The 16817-nt window shown below is 37.0% G+C and overlaps 1 pseudogene; it reads right to left on the reverse strand.

Moving 5' to 3' along the window:
• Positions 1-8891: 8891 nt before the first annotated feature.
• Positions 8892-9838, reverse strand: LOC147820733 (olfactory receptor 8H1-like; annotated as a pseudogene).
• Between the last annotated feature and the right edge of the window lie 6979 nt (positions 9839-16817).

The following is a 16817-nucleotide window of genomic DNA, read 5'->3' on the forward strand; positions in this document are numbered from 1 at the left end:
GGGGAATAGCAGAATTATAATTTGTGCAGGTGGAAAAATGGAGAAAAATTACATTTTAATAGGCCACTGGTTAGATGATATTTTTGGAACTTTTTCTTTTGAAGAGACTTAAATTTATTTACCAGTTAGAAAATGTATTAAGTAGGTTGTTTAGCTTTTAATTTTTTAAACTTCACAGTCTTTTTTAAACTTTATTGCTTTTAAATAAATTCAAATGCATGGAGATATGATTTTGTACTATTTTTAGGTGATGATTTCTGAATTTCAGTATATCACAATGAGTCTGCAGTATGGCAAAGAGAAAATAGCATTGTGTGCACTCAGAAACCAGGGCTTGAATATGGCTCTGTTACTAAATGCATCATTGAGTCAATTTCTATATCTACCTGGGCCAGTTTTCTCATCAATACAAGGACACAGAACCAGTTACATTCAAGTTGATGTGCATATTTCACAAGGTAATGTACACACAATTTTTACCCTTGATAGAATCTTACTAATGAGGTAGCTGCTATATCAATTTCTCTATTTTTGCTAGCTCAGTATTTTTAACCTGTGATTTAATTTATGTTTTTTGATTTTGAGAAGTGAGGGAATGATTTTTCTTTGATTTTCCAAATTATTCATGTTGTGTAAGAAATTTCAAGGTATGTATTTTTGTCAGTTTTGCATCTGTCAAATTTGTAGTATAAAACGTTCTTATAGCTTCTGTAAAATTTTAATTGGTATTATTAATATAGAGTAGATTTAGAAACTTCAAATCATCTATATTTTGAAGAAATGGTTATGAATTTTATACACAAGTATATCTCAAACATGTAAAGTCAGACATGGAATGAATATTTATTGTAGGAATTGAGATGCCTGGCAGTATATAACATGAAGCCATACAATGGCTTAAAAATTAAAAACAGGGGCCCAAATTGGAAAATGAGAATATCTTGATTCAAAAAAGAAAAGTGAAACACAATATCTAAAAAATAAATTAAAAAACTGAATTTTTATATTTTGAAATAAAAAGGATGCATCTGAATTAAGAAGATTCTTTCTCACTCTATCCCTCACAGTCCCTCACATACTGAAAGGGTGAAATAATTGTCAGAAAATCTGGCTTGACGGTTTTGGTCAGGCAGGAAGCTCATTGACAAACAAAATATAAAAGCAATTCATTAGATTTTCTAGTTAACTAAGAACATTTATTCAATGATTCCCACATTTCTTCTCTCACTTAAACTCAATCTGATAATGTAAGCATAGATCTCATTTAATTTGCTCATAGCAATAAAGAAAGTTATTCTGTGAATGAAAACCAGGAAAGTTATTCCATCTTTATGACCCTTAAAAGCCAATGTGAGAGCAGGTGAAGAAGTTTCAGAGAAAATACCAACAAGTCAGAAAATTAAATGGACGGATTCTTTTAATAAGATGCATTTAGTTTACAATCAAATAGCAATTACTTCGAGTAACTGAAGACAGCAATTGATGATTTGGTCTGGATTTCTTCATTGTTGCCTGTTTCTCTCACTTACAAGCATTTCTGTTGCCTTTCCAAAATACCAATGGGTGAATATGATGGAACACACTTTATCTTCACCAGATATTGCCTTTACAACATGTAAATAATAACTGAAATATCAGGAATGCTAAAAAATAACCCATGGATTCACAAGTGATTCATTTGAGGAACATGACCGAAGTCACTGTGTTTATCCTGACTGATTTCACACATGATTTCCACCTGGAAGTCTTCCTGTTTTCCCTATTCCTGGAAGTCTATCTTTTTACTCTGGTAGAAATTTGGGGTCTGATGGCATTGGTCATCAATGATACCTGGCCCCACAAACCCATGTACAATTTTCTCAGTGTATTATCATTCTTGGATGCCTGCTACTCTACAGTTGTCACCCCCCAAATGTTGGTAAATTTTCTGACAGAAGATAAAACCATTTAATTTCTTAGATGTGCAACACAGATGCTTCTCTTTTTTGCATTATGGAACACAGAGTGTTTTCTCCTGGTGGCAATGGTTTATGATCACTACGTGGCCATCTAAGACACACTGCTGTATTCAGTAAGGATGTCAGCCAGAGTTTATATTCCACTGATAATTGCATCCCATGTTAGTGGCATTGTACATGCCATGGTACATACTGTGGCCACATTTAGCCTGTCCTGTGGATCCAGTGAAATTAGGCACATGTTCTGTGATGTCCCTCCCCTCCTTGGTATCTCCTGTTCTGATACTCACACAAACCAGCTTCTACTATTCTACTTTGTGGGTGCCATTCATGTGCTCACCATCCTGATTTTCCTCATCTCCTATGGCTTCATCCTGTTGGGCATTCTGAGGATGCATTCTGCCAAAGAAAGGTGGAAAGTGTTCTCCACATGTGACTCTCATCTAGCCAGAGTGTCCATTTATCTTGGGACAATCTTCTTCACATATGTGAGACCAGTTCCAGCTATGCCTCAGAGCACAATATGGAGATGCCCATATTCTACACCATTGCCATTCTCATGCTGAAAGTGATCATCTATAGTCTGAGGGATAAAGAGGTAAAAGAAGCAATGCAAAAATTCTTGAAAGAAATTGGTTTCTAACTCAAGTGTATTTTAAAAAGTTATTCAGCCTAAAACAATAGTGGTTGTAGATTCATATATCTCTGGTCAGAATCTAGAAAAAAATTCTTGTTTTTATTTGATAGTTCTTATATTTCCAAAATATTTCCAATAAAGAGTTAATTATTCCTCTAATGTATGTGAAAAAGTCTGTATATTAATTAGAAATACACATATAACTATGTTTACAGTTAGGTATATTAAATAATAATAGGAGGTGATGTATTGGTTAAGCCAGTCTTCTTATAAAGTGAATTTAAATTAATATTACAAAAGATGTTTTCTGGACTCTATGGCTTGAAATGTCTTCACACACATTATAATTTTGCACCACCCACTATGAATGGAATTCCTCATTTTTCAATTACTCTTTTGCCAGACATTACCAGAACTACCCACTGTATGCTAACATACACAAATAAAACTGGAAGTTTGAGTTTGGTCCCCTTTTTCTCAAAAAACTAAATATTTTGCACCAGGGATTTGGTTCAGTGGTTCTGCAGCCTGCCTCGCTAGCTGAAGGTCCCAAGTTTGATCCCCAGTACAAACAAAATAAATAAATAAAAAATAAAAAACTAAGTAGTTTTTTAGTAGAGTTCTTCCTTTCTACTTCCTAATCACAGCAAGTGATAAAATCCACTTGAAATCCCAGGAAGCATACTGATGCTGCACAATAATGTTTATTGAGTTCATAAGTAAGAATATTAACAAATGATAAAACATATATCCTAGAGAGAAATCTACAAGTGTCTCTTACATGGCTGTTACCAGGGCTGTGGAGTTCTTTTGATGTTGCAATTCTTGCTCCCAAGTTCAGGTCTTTGGTCATATTCTTGTGCTGCTTTTTATCTATATATATGAGTAATGGCCTGGGGTTTGTTTTTAGTTCATAATATTTATAGCCAATAAACAAGAGCCTGAAAATTGGAACAATCTCATTTTTCTTTAACTTGCATCACCTCCTGCTTCATTTATTTTACATATATATATGTATATATATATACACATATATATACATATACATACACATATATAAATATGAAAGAAATGATTGTCCTGTGATTTTCCCAGGAATATTTCATCAGAATACAGCAATCAAACTACTGTTGCTTTCCAGAGTTAATTTATAAATGTACATTAGAGATTCAAAGTAATATTTTTGGGACTTCTGTTTCTTATTTCTTCTGGTTATTTGTGCAAATGTTAGTCACACACCTTTATTGGACATAGAAATTGTTTGGAAGCAGAATTTACACTCAAGATTCTGGGCCAGGGATTTAGAGCAGTACTGAGTTTGATTTCTGTACTGGAAAAAAATTAAAATTAAACATTCCACTTTTGAGAGACACAGCACTGAGTAGTCATTGTAGATAAGGTTCTATGTTATAAAAATGAAGCTATTTAAAGCCATGAAATTCATTTCCCCAATCATGGTTTAGGAGACTTTTCTGGAAGAAAAGAATAAAATTCTTCCACATTATGTCTTGCATTCTTATATTTTAAAATTCAAATATTTCCTGCACTTAAGAATCACTCTTTAGGTTTCTCTCATACACACTGGCCTTCCAAATTTGTTGAAGAAATGTTTTAGTTAAGGTTTACTTTTGAGACATCATTGTGTAATTGTTTGAGTTTAAACAAAATAAAGATAATTTTGGAAGAACAAAGAGAAAATCAGGAAACTGGAATGGTCTCAGTGATACCCACATATAGCTCGTTCATATTGTTAAAGAATTCAGCAAGAAATGATGTTCAGTTATGTCCCAATAAGATTCAGGGGTCTCCTTTTATATACCAGTACCATAGAAATCAAATGTTCAGAAAAATCAGTTTCCTACTATCTATTGCTTCCAAATCAATATAAAAAGCATGAAGTATAAAAAGTATAAAATAGTGGGATTTTAAAAAATTAAATGTGATAATATTTCATTGTGCACACACCTCACTTATTGTTTCTTTAAAATAATTCTTTCATTTTGCTGTCCTTATGCACCTTTCCTAGCTAACCCCTTAAAACTTCCATTTCAGTATTTTTGGCTATGAATTTCGACCACAAATTAGATTCACTATTATGTTGCTGTAATGTTCAAAAGAAAGATACTGTGTATGTTTAGCCTCAAAGCTGTACTTCTAAGACTTAAAAATGTACCTGGAACATGTGATTTCCTTTTAAAAATCTAAGATGAATAGTGAATGAATTATATTTGTTCCTATAGGATTAGATTGTTCACTGTGCTGTGATTGTTTCTTTTCTGTTTATTTATTCTCATTTTACTCTGTGCTTTACCCCTCTGTGGATAGTTTATCAGTCTTTTACTAACCTACCACTCCTGTCTACACACACTGTTCAACTCTTAATCTTTGTGAAATGTCTCTCCAAGTTCCAGATGGAAAAAAAAAATCATTAGATCATAATTTCTTAGAAATCCTTTATTTCTCCATGAAATTGGAAGGACAATCTTTTAGGATACAATAATATAGGGTGGTAAATATTTTCTTCCAGGGGTAGAAACACAGCATTTCAAGTCCTCCTGGTTTGTAAATGTTCTGTTGAGAGATCTATTTTTATTCTGCCAGATTTGCCACTGTAAGTAGTTTAGCATTTCTTTCTACTTTTAATATTCATAGTCCTGAGTTTTGGACAACTCGAGTAAGACATATTATGGAGTTTTTCCTCTCTTTATGACTATTTCCCTCTACTATCTGGATGTCAATGCTATTTCTCAAAATGAGAATATTTTCATTTGCAGATGAGTTAAGATAACTTAAAACTTGTTTGAAAATATCTTCTAGTTTCACTAGAAGCAAAGAGGAAGACAATAAGTTAGTATAGGCTTGTAGAAAATATACTTTTGTGGATATTTACATATAGAAAGAGAAAGGGAGGTAGGGGAGATCTGAGAGGGTGTGAGAGGAAAAATATTGAGGGAGAAAAGGGAAGGGAATATAAATGGAAAGTGAGAGAACGTATAAGAATATTGACTTCAATTAAAGACCTAGCACAAGTGGGTATCTTCTATAAAGTTAGAAAATCTAGCATAACAAGAATACAAAAAAATACCCCATGTAATACAGGACAGGAGCCAAAGCATGTATCTTGTACTGTTACACAATTATATATCCACATAAACCCATAGACACACACACACATGCACACACTCACTAATTTTCCTTGTGAGGGCATGTGCTGGAGACCATTTTCCCCAGACTTCTATTGTTGGACTATGCCTAATAAAAGGAGGAATGTAAAAATCTCTCCATTTTTGTGAAGACTCCAGGCCTCCTTCTCAGCCTCTGTCCAAGGAGAAGAAACCATTTCAGCCTCTCAGCATTATAGGAAGCCTCAGCCATGTTCTCCTGTGGTGACAATGGATCTAACCGGTAACTTGAGGCTCCTCTGTACCTGGCTGTAAGGGCACCTGGCAAATCTCTCAGCTGTGGAGTCAGTGGGCAGGACCAGTCCCTGGCCCAAAGCTTTTCAAATTCCCAGCCCTTGTCTTGGAAGCATGGCTGGGCAGTGGGACTGAGAGGACTGTGGATGCCTCCAGCCAGGGAGGAGAGGCCTGGATGCTCCAGCTCTGGGTGGATGAGCAGCTGTGGGAGCCCTGCCTCCCCAACTATGCTGCCTGACTCAGATGCCCACCCACTCTGAACCCTCTCCTGGCCCAGCTATTTTCCTGCTGCAGTGTTCAAACCACCTTTGGCATTTGCTTCCTGCCCTTCTCCATGTTGGACTTCACTCCACCTAGTTGAATGTGCGCACCACCAGCTGGGTTTCTCACTGTGCTCTCACAGCCTGGCATTCTGCCCCAGCAAGGCAGATATCTGGACATTCCCCTCAATCTCTTGATTTTACTTTTCCTGGGTCACTGTCACTGTTCTCTTGGACCCAACCTTACTATTGAGGGGGAACTGGCTCCCTAGGGAGAAATGGCTTTAGGGTCCCATAGATAGAAACATGTGGGGGCTTTCACTTCTACTCTACCTACCACATTAGAGATACTGAAGATGGCTCTCAGCAAGGGCCCTGCCTAAGTGCTGCTCCTCCTAGTTCTCCTGAGGCTGAGGAAAAGGTGACTTCTGAGATGGGACTTCTGATTCCATACTGTCCCCATCCAGAGAAATACTGGGAAGTGTAACTACTGCCCCTGCTCATGGGACTGAACTCCATGCTCCATTCTTGTTGTAATGGTTCTCTGTCCTGTAGTAAAGTCAGCACTCATAGAATGGCTGAAGCATCTCTCATGGAGATGGAGGATGGAGCTCTCCCTCCCCACACTAAGCAAATCTTCATTCATTCCCTGTGTGGATTCCTTCTGCTGCTGTACTCATCTTTCTAAATGCCAATAGGTCTATTTTTGACCTGGTTGCTACTCACCCAGGTTGCAATGCACTGACTTCTTATGGCTCCTCTATCTGCTCAAGGAGTGGTGTATTTGTGGTATGCACAAATGTCCTGGAATCATGGTGTCTCTTATGTGAGTGACACAACATATAAATAATTTAATGAAAATAATGAAATAGAGATGGTAAGAAATAGGGAGGTAGTTTTGAAGGGGAAAGGGAGCTCAGGAATAGAAGAGCAGAGAGGCCTAAGAGGAGCAGGGTGATTAAAAATGATCAAGCACAATGTGTGCATGTACAGATCTCCCAACATGAATATAATCATTTGTATCATATGCACGTATGAATAAAACCTGTTTAAAATGTTCTAGAAGAGGCTGTGAGTGCTGCCTGCCTGTGGTCTGGCATTTTAAAGCCCCAGTCATCTAAAATTTTACAAAATGAGTTTTCATGTTCCACTAGTTAAACTGTCTTTGACAGTTTTATTTTCACAACCAGAAATGTTAGAATGATTGAGGAAGCATTCCTCTCTTACAAGAGTAATAATGCACAGTTTGGTACAGTTTATGAGGTAATGGATAATTTCATTAATATTTTATGTGTATAAATTAATATAATTTCTGTGGGAACACCTCCACCAAAATGCTGTATTATTTCCTTTCATCAAAAGTGAGAAATTGTCCAAAAGTTTAAGTACAGATAATTTGCTCAATGGCACATAGCTCTTCCCAGTGAGGTCTGAATCTGATTTTAAATTGTTTGTCTGCAGAGGTCCTACTTTTAAGCTTGTCATGCATGCAAAAATGGAGGAGTTATTTGATATTTTTCAATTACCAATTTTATTTTTCAATTTCCATAAAAACTAGAAAACATTGATGATCTTCATTAAGTCCTTGGTTGAAATAAGAGAGAAAAAAAGAACATACTAAAAGGCTTTGAAGAAATGATTTCTGTTGCATCTGGTAATTGATTGCATTCCTTTAGACATGTAGTAACAGATTTGGGGCTTGAGTTACTAATAAGACAAGTCATTAAAAAGAAAGAAAAAAAAAGGAAGAATAAAGCAAAGCAGGAGTGAAGAAACAATGCCACAGCCTGAGAGCAGCCTGGGTGGGCACAGTTTGAACTGCATTGATGGTGAGGCCCCCTCACACTTCAGAAGTGCAGCAGATGCTGCCCCACTGTTACATGTGAAGTTGTCTATCAGAGATACCTTTGAGGTCATAGCTATGATTAGGATTTAAAGGAGTGTAGAATTTCTACTTCCACATAGAATGTGAAAAGCTACAATGCACCTCCCACTCCCCTGTTTTAAAAAATCCTATTAAACTAGAAAATCATACAATTTTTTGTGAACCTCTCCCAGGTCTGAGTTCATATTTATCAAAAACTCCAATTCCAAAGACAAGAGAAAGAGGACCATGTGGAACCCATGAAATAGCTCACTCTGACAAAGGATGGAAAGAGGAATAAGCATGACAAAGCACTTGGGGAGCTCAGCTTCATATTCAGAGATGGTTAACCCCAACCCTGTGCAGATGGAAAGAGCAGAGAATCCAGAAATGAAGGACCTCACATTTAACCCCAAAGTCATCTTGGCCTGTGTACTATCAGGCATATATGAGCATGACTAATAAAAGTTTGATCAAATACAGGCATTCCTGTTAAATCAATATAGAGGTCTTCACAATAGCTTCAATACCACATAGAGTTGAGACAGGAAACAGCATGCAAGAATATACCAGAATTGTCATTAGGTATATAAACACTATAAAAATTGTCCAGTAAAATATAGGAAATACAAATATGTGTATACACACACACACACACATACTCACAAAATCAGATACATAGACTTGTTTTCAGAAAGTTACCAAAGAATTTCCATAAAATGAAAAGGGAAAGGATAACTTTATTTATTATCACTGTTATTTTAATTGAATGGAGTCCTCACTCTTCTGCAGGCCTCTAAAAGCAGCATTTTTCACCTCTTTGTTTCTGAGACTGTAAATGAGAGGGTTCAGCATGGGGATCACAACCGTGTAAAACACAGAAGCCACCTGATCCCTTCCCAAGGAGTAGGACGTCTTTGGTTTTAAATGAGTAAAGATTAGAGTGCCATAAAAAATGGTGACTCCCAGGAGCTGGGAAGCACAAGTGGAGAAGGCTTTTTTCTTTCCAGCAGTGGAATTAACTTTGAGGATAGTGGAGAGGATGAATACATAGGATCCAGATATGGTGAGGAGGGAGAGCAGTAGGGTGGAGCCACCAAAAATGATTATAGTGATTTCAAGGTCATATCTATCACTGCAAGACAGGGCTAAAACTGGGGATGTGTCACAGAAAAAGTGATCGAAGACATTAGAGTTGCAGAAGTGCAGTCTGCTCATGCAAATCGCATTGACAGCAGAGTCTATAAAACCAAACATATAGGACCCAGTTACTAGGACACGGCACAGTCCTGTGGACATAATGACTGGATAGTGCCAGGGGCTGCAGATAGCTACATAGCAATCAAAGGCCATGGATGAGAGATGAAAACACTCAGTACCACCACAGAGAATAAAAAAGAACATCTGGGTGAAGCAGCCCAGGAAGGAGATGCTCTTGGTGGAAGTCAGTAAGTTCTGTAATGTTTTAGGGGTGATGACACTTGAGTAGCTGAGGTCGAGAAATGACAGGTGAGTGAGAAAAAAGTACATGGGGTGTGAAGCTGGGGATCCAGGCAAATGATCAATATCATCTCCGCATTCCCCAGCACTGTGATCAGGTAAATCAGGAGAAAGAGCATGGAGAGGACCAGCTGTGTCTCTGCAGAGTCCCTCAGCCCCATGAGGATGAAGCCAGGCACACTGGTGGAGTTCCATCTACCCATGGTGTCCTCTGCACTTATCTGGTGAATAATCATATCTGATACTTAGCCTGAGTGACTACAACAGTATTTCAGTGTGTGAATAACAAAACTGCTAATAATAAAGTTTAATATTTCTAGAAAATATAATGATTCTCCTGAGTGGAAGTGAAAACATAATTTCCATGTATGGATATGGATATAAATTGACATTTGCTGCTAATATGTTAAAATACTACAGCCTAATTAATTAGAGTGAACCTGTTAAATTGTAAATGCATTCATTAGTTAACACATTCAATCCTCGTGAAGATAATGTGCTCCAGTCACTAGTACATATCTGGGTAATCTATATCAGAGCAAGGGCACAGAAAGCAATATCTGAATTGTGAGCCATTACATGTTCACAGTGTGATTCCACCAAGATATTTTGACTACAAAGAAAACTTTGACTGCCTTAGAAACATTTGTTTCTGCTTATAAGTTTTGTTTTAGCAAACCAAATAGACAGAGGATATGTAATAAATAATTTAAAAACAGTTTAAATGTTAGTAACTGTCCCTTACTTTTCAAAGCTATTTGATATTAATTACAAATTAAATTTACTACTAGGGACTTAAGTGAGGCATATTAAGATTATATCCACACATTATTACTGTTTATAATAGCAAAACCAAAATTAATTCTTGAACATCAGGGTTTGTAAAGGCCTGCTGCTTCTCCAGCATCCTCCTGCTGACCATGGCCCTCTCCACCCTGGTTGCTTCTCCTGTCAGAGGAGTCAGGCAGAAGTCCTGCTGTCCAGGAAGACACCATGTCCCTCTGAGCAGGGCATGCAGAACTGCCAGGAGGTCAGCGTCTGCTGTAATCTGGACATGGGAGGGAGGGAGCCCAGAGTGATCTGGTGTCACAGCCCCTGTGCCCCTGAGCACAGGAAGGTCCAGATCAGAGACCCGAAGAGCCCCCACCCTGCTCCTTTGCAGTAGCTGTGAAGAAACCCTTCTCTTTCCACCAAAAGAAATTTTCTACCACTTTTTGTGGGACAAGGGGCAGTACGGACATGCAACTCTGTAAGCAGTATCTTCTCCCAACTTGATGACTCAAACTAAAATCTATTTTAAAAATACATTTGCAAATTATGTACATGTGCTGAAGACTTTGATTCTACCCACTCTGTATTCTAGTTTCACAAATCTTAACATTACTCAAGGTGAGGCCTAATTGACACATGTATGCCAATTTTCCTGGCAAGATTTCCATTGCATTTTATATAACCTAATTCCCTCTAATTTGAAGAATGATACTTACTGTAGACAAAGTGGCTGAAAACAATTTTTTTCAGTGTTATCTCTGTAGAATCTTCTCCGGCTCAAATTATTCTCAAAAATAAAATACTATAACCAAGTAAGCAACTGAAAATTTCTAATATATTTGTTTCTTATGTAATTTATTTTTATGCTTTTGTGCATTCATTTTTCTATTCTGAGGTAAATTATATTCAGTTCAGCTCCTGATGAAATGCAAACTCTAGGAGGAGGTTTTATTCAGAGAGTTTCTGAGGGTGGAAGTGTATATGTGAACATGGCAGTGTGCTCCTTCCCTCCCTGCTAATCACTCCAGGTGCTCACCTCATGGGCTCTCAGAGTAATGTGATGTTGGTCATCCTCAGGGCATAATTTCCAGGGAAGGTTGCTTGGGCTGATTCCAAGGACAAAAGTTCAAGAACTAAATTCACAAAATATTTTTTCTCCCTTGGAAGACCCTTAAACAATTCATCTCTTTTTGTAATCCTTGAAACTGTTGCTGAAATTCATTTTTTCCTTTTCAAAATGACAAATAATGTATAGATTTACAGAGCATAGCATTTGCATTGAAGCAATCAGTCAGAAATTTTTGACTAAGTTGCTGGAGAAGATATTTCTAAAGGTATATTTATGACTAGCAGCATAAAGGATGGAATAGAAAAATCTTACCAGGAAATATTTTATACTTAAAAGTATGACTTGACCATACAAGTAAGTCATCATTATCTATAAATTAGAAAATAACAAAATTCAAAGAAAATCTTGAAACAATTCAATACTCCTTAATATTTTGCTTACACAATAATTTCTTCAAAGTATTTGCCTTTGTGTCTGTAAACCTTATTTGGATACATAATTCTAGATTTACCTAATTATCATAATTCTGTGTCTTCAATGTCATCCTAATGAAATAGCTGAAATATCAGAATATCCCATGACTATGGGAGGCTGACATTTTATTAACCAACACATTCGTGTGTTACATATTCTATGATGTTCAGACCTTCACTGAGTAAACTGAGTGCTCCCAGCTGATAAATGCACATCTTAAGGCATCACTAAAATGGGTCAGAATCTCCATCCCAGGTTGTCTGTGTCACCTGTTCCCTCTAATAGTCCATACTGTGCAATGCAGGTTACTGCCCTAGTGTGTTTGGTTGTGTTTTTATTTTGTGAAACAAAAGTGAAGAGAAAGAGTCAGTCAGCCTTGAATGTAACATAAAATTTTGCAAAGAATTCAGTAGACAAACACTTTTTTATGGAATCAGGTCAAATGACTTACAAAGAATAAGAAGAAAGGAAGGCAAAATAGTGAAGCTGAAATGTTTTATTCAGCATTATTTATCTTAAAAGAGGAAGCAAAGAGTGAATAAAAGAAGGCACAGTTTGAACCACAGAAAAATTATTGTGAATATTACATGAATTCATATACAAATATATATTAGAATCTCCTAGGAAAATGCACTCAAGCCTGGAAGTATGTGGTGGTGGATAAAGGAGTATTTCTGTCAAGTATTATATTGTCAATGGTCTTGTTTAGACAAAACTCTATTCATCAATATTTTAGATTCTTCTGAGATAGGTAGATTTAGAAAGTTAGAAGTCAATATCACACTATGTGCCTACCACATAATGTTGAGATTTAATTCAAATGAAGGACTAAGGGTGAATTTCTATGCCAATATCACCTCAATACACATGCGATTGAAAGGTGCCATGAGATAAGTTTTCTTATGCAAGATTTTCAATCACTGAAACACATTTGGGCCACGTGTTGAGCTACTTACGATGGCAGAGAAATGTTTGTAACAACTGTTTCACAATCTCAAACAAAGTGAAGCCAGGGATGTATAATCCCTTTCAGTTTAAACCATGATATATTTTAGCTACTTAGTCATCACATCTCTTTTCAGATTTTATTTTCTTAGTAGGAAATATGGACATAGCTCTTTTACAAATGGGAAAGAGTTATCTTAGTCTAAATTATCCCTTTTTAAAACTATTTTTTCTCATTCCCTTCCTACACTGTCTCCTGGAATATTCTTACTGTATATTTTTTCTCATTCATCTTTGGTTCATTAAATATTTGAACATCTTTTTCTTTATTTTCTTTATTTTTAAATGACATAATAGTTACACAAATCTATGAAGCAAAGTTTGACATTTTGATTCATGCACATGAGTAGTAATCGATTCAGATTAATTAGCTTCTGAAGCAACTTACACCTTTGTAATTTCTTCATGGTGAATACATTGGTTATCTTCAGTCTTTAATAGGTGGTATTTTAAATGGTTATAATAGAGCCAGGGATTTAACTCAGCAGTACCTCACCTGCCTTGCAAGCATAAAGTCTTGACTTCAATCCCTGGTACCAATAAATACATAGGTAAATAAAAATAAAAAATAAAAAGTTATAGTACTTTGATTGCTCTATTTTATTATGTTGTTTCCCCAACTTTATTCAGTTTAATTCACTTTTCTCTCTCACATTTAGTAGTAGTAGCTACTTATCTTATTTTTTCTCTGTTCAATCACACTGAAATATAATATTTGCGTTTTTCTTATGAGTGTCACTTTATTTTTCACACGGGTATATTGTTTTGGATTTTTACTATTCTTGTATATTTTATAGGTAATTTTTATCTAACAATATTCTAAAATCATGTTTTATTTTTAAAATATTGGTTAATAGCTGGTGTTTTTTTAAACCTTAATTTTATAGTCCATTATACAGTAATCAGAAAACAGGACTTCTTTTAATTAAATTTAGTGAACTTATAGAAATGTATGGAACACTTATAATCAAGTATAATAACTAATAGAATTTGAGGATGATGAAGAAGTAGATGTGGACATCTGAGTGTAACAACCGTAGAATTGGTTGATTATAAATACCCATCAAGGAAAAAGAAAACTAAAACAAATCAAGTGATATGATAATATACTAAGTCATAAAATGCACTCTGAATAAGGAAATAGCTAGGGAAAGAACACAATCAATGAAAGTTCAGTAAGCGGAGGAGGAGGCAGCAATGAGAAATCATGTGGTCAAGGTTGACTTCAACAAAAACAAGTCTATGAAGCAGAGACTTGAAGGAGGCCTACAGGTACCTGGGAGGAGCCTGTTCCAGGTGGAGGCCCACCAGGGGAAAACCTTGTGCAGATGAGAGTGAGTGGAGTTTGATTACTATCAAGGAAGTCCACAGAGTGCAAGTATTGTTCTTTGGTGGTGTTGGAGGGGACAGACTGTGTTGCCAATGAAACTGGGGGGCTTTTGGTCAAATTAAGATGGAAATTCTGAACTGGCAAAATGAAGCTCTCCTTGCAGTTCTGCTGGCTCATGATGACACCAGATAATGCTGGCTGGTGCATGTGACCCAGGGGCTGCTGGTCAGGGCTGCTTTTGGCCACTGCCATCCACCACAGGCTTGTGCTGACTGTGGTCATCCACCTGAGTGCTGGTCATAGCTGCTGCTTCCCTCATTTTGGTGCCAGCTTCTGTTGGACAAGCTTTGGTGCCTCCATCAAGTGCTGGCTTCTGCGGCTGCCGTCGCTGCCTTGCAGAGCTGGTTTGTGCCAAACACTGTCTGGAAACTCTGCTGGGTCCTGGTCTCCAATGCTGAGCTTTGTTGGCTGCTGCTCTCTGCAACTCCCCAGTGCTAACTTCCCCTAGGGCTTTTGCTCTTTGGAATCCAACCCTCTACATACACCCTACTCATGAACATGAGTCCTGACCAGATAGAGAGAATGTCTTGAGCCCACATTACATGAAAGATAAATCAGGAGCTTGTTTACAGGACCACCAAAGCTGGTCTATTTTATGGGGACCTGTGCTATGGGATAGGGGTTCAGTCCACTGGAGGAGCCTCCCAGACTGACCCAGGAAGTGGTGGGCAGTACTACTCATACAGCAGCTGCAGGCCTGTGATTGGAGTCTGGCTTCACAGAGCCTCTGTATTCATGGCTGGGATCCAGTGAGGAGGCACTGCTGAAACCAGTGAATCCTACGGAAGGCCATTCTTGGGACTGGGGATGTTAGCAGTGGGCTCAGGACTCTCCCTCTCTGATCTTAGTTGTGTCATGTGGCTCTGCCCACCTCCAAAACACAGCAGCAGCTTCTCAAGGGGAGGGCACCACACTGACAGGAGAGTTGCAGCCTTTTTTTTTAATATCCTGGAATATTTTGTGGGTGCTGCCTCCTGTCTGCCACTTTTCAGCCCTCCTTTATGGAAAATTTTATGCAAAAGTTTTCATGTTCATTCTAGGTAAACTCTCTTTGCCTGTTTTATTTTCAGTGGCAGGAAACCTAGAAGAGTTAAGGAAATATTCTTCCCATGCAAAAGTAATAGCATGCATTTATATGAAGCTTATTAGGTACCTGATGATTGTGCTAATATTTTATATATTTTAATGTATCTATTTTCTGTAGTAACATCTCCAAGAAATTACTATACTATTTCCTTTTATCACAGATGAGAAAACTGCATACAAAAGTTTCAAATACTTTGCTCATTTTTTGGGACAAGGTCTCACTATGTAGTTCAGACTGTCCTTAAACTGAATACTTAACCAAACCTGGTCTTGAACTGAGTGTCAACTATGAACACATAGCAAAATTGGAGAATGTGGAGCTTGTTTAATCTCAAAGGCTTCTTTTCAGGTCACTGTCAAAAACATATCAGAATGATTAATAAAGTCAACTAATTCAAATACAGCCATTCCTGTAGGATTTGTCTACAGACATTCACAGTGGCTTGAAAAACAGTTTTCCTGGAGAAGATAAACAATAAATGCATGAATGTACCAATATTATCACTAGACAGATGGAAGCTGCTGGAACCCAGTGAAATAGGGAAATACACAACATCCAGGAGACAGAAGGGCCTCTGGCTGGGGAGAAAGGCATGTCAGGATCCCAGAGTCTAGACAGCACCCCACTCTCAGTACCTTATATGTACAAGTCCTGGCAGATTCCCACCAGGTGTGGATGGTATAAAATGACACAGCCAAGGTGTCTGCCCTTCGTTCCTCAGGGTGGAGGTTTTGTTCCCTCTGTTATTCAGCCCAAATTCTCTGTGCACAGGCAATGTCTCCTTATTGTTCACTTTTACTTCTTCAAACAAACTTTATCACCATTTGTGCTTGTCTTGTTCCATGCATTGCTCTAAACTAGGAGAAGCTTAACACCAGATCCGGAAGACTCCAGTCCTCCAGAAGCCACCCCCCCATACACACACACACAAATAATCAGACATCAGATGCATAGGGCTTTCCCACAGGCTCATCAGTAGGGTCAGTGCAGATTGACAAATCATTGTGAAATTGAAAATAAACCAATACAAGTTGACTGAACAAAAAGAATGTCAAAACAATGGGGTTATAAATTATACAATGGTTATGGAGCAGTATTAAAGAGTCTAATGTAGAAAAAATATTACACAGGAAAAATTTGAGGAATGACTAACCAGTATTTTTTAAAATAAGAAATGCATGACACCATTTGTCAAGCTGGTCAGAAGACTCTAGAAGGATAAATATGAAGAAAGTTTTTTGAAAAACTCTATGAAAATAATGAAATAAGATTAAAAGTGAAAAATACATATATAAATACAAAAAAATTGGAAAATATAATTACAATTATTTTAAAAATAAAGGAATGGAATATAATTACATTAATAAAATTATTCTAATACATTAT

The sequence above is a fragment of the Heterocephalus glaber genome, unplaced genomic scaffold (assembly GCF_053883595.1).
Source record: "Heterocephalus glaber isolate CG9 unplaced genomic scaffold, H.glaber_assembly_v1.0 deba00001805, whole genome shotgun sequence".
Classification (NCBI taxonomy): Eukaryota; Metazoa; Chordata; class Mammalia; order Rodentia; family Bathyergidae; genus Heterocephalus; species Heterocephalus glaber.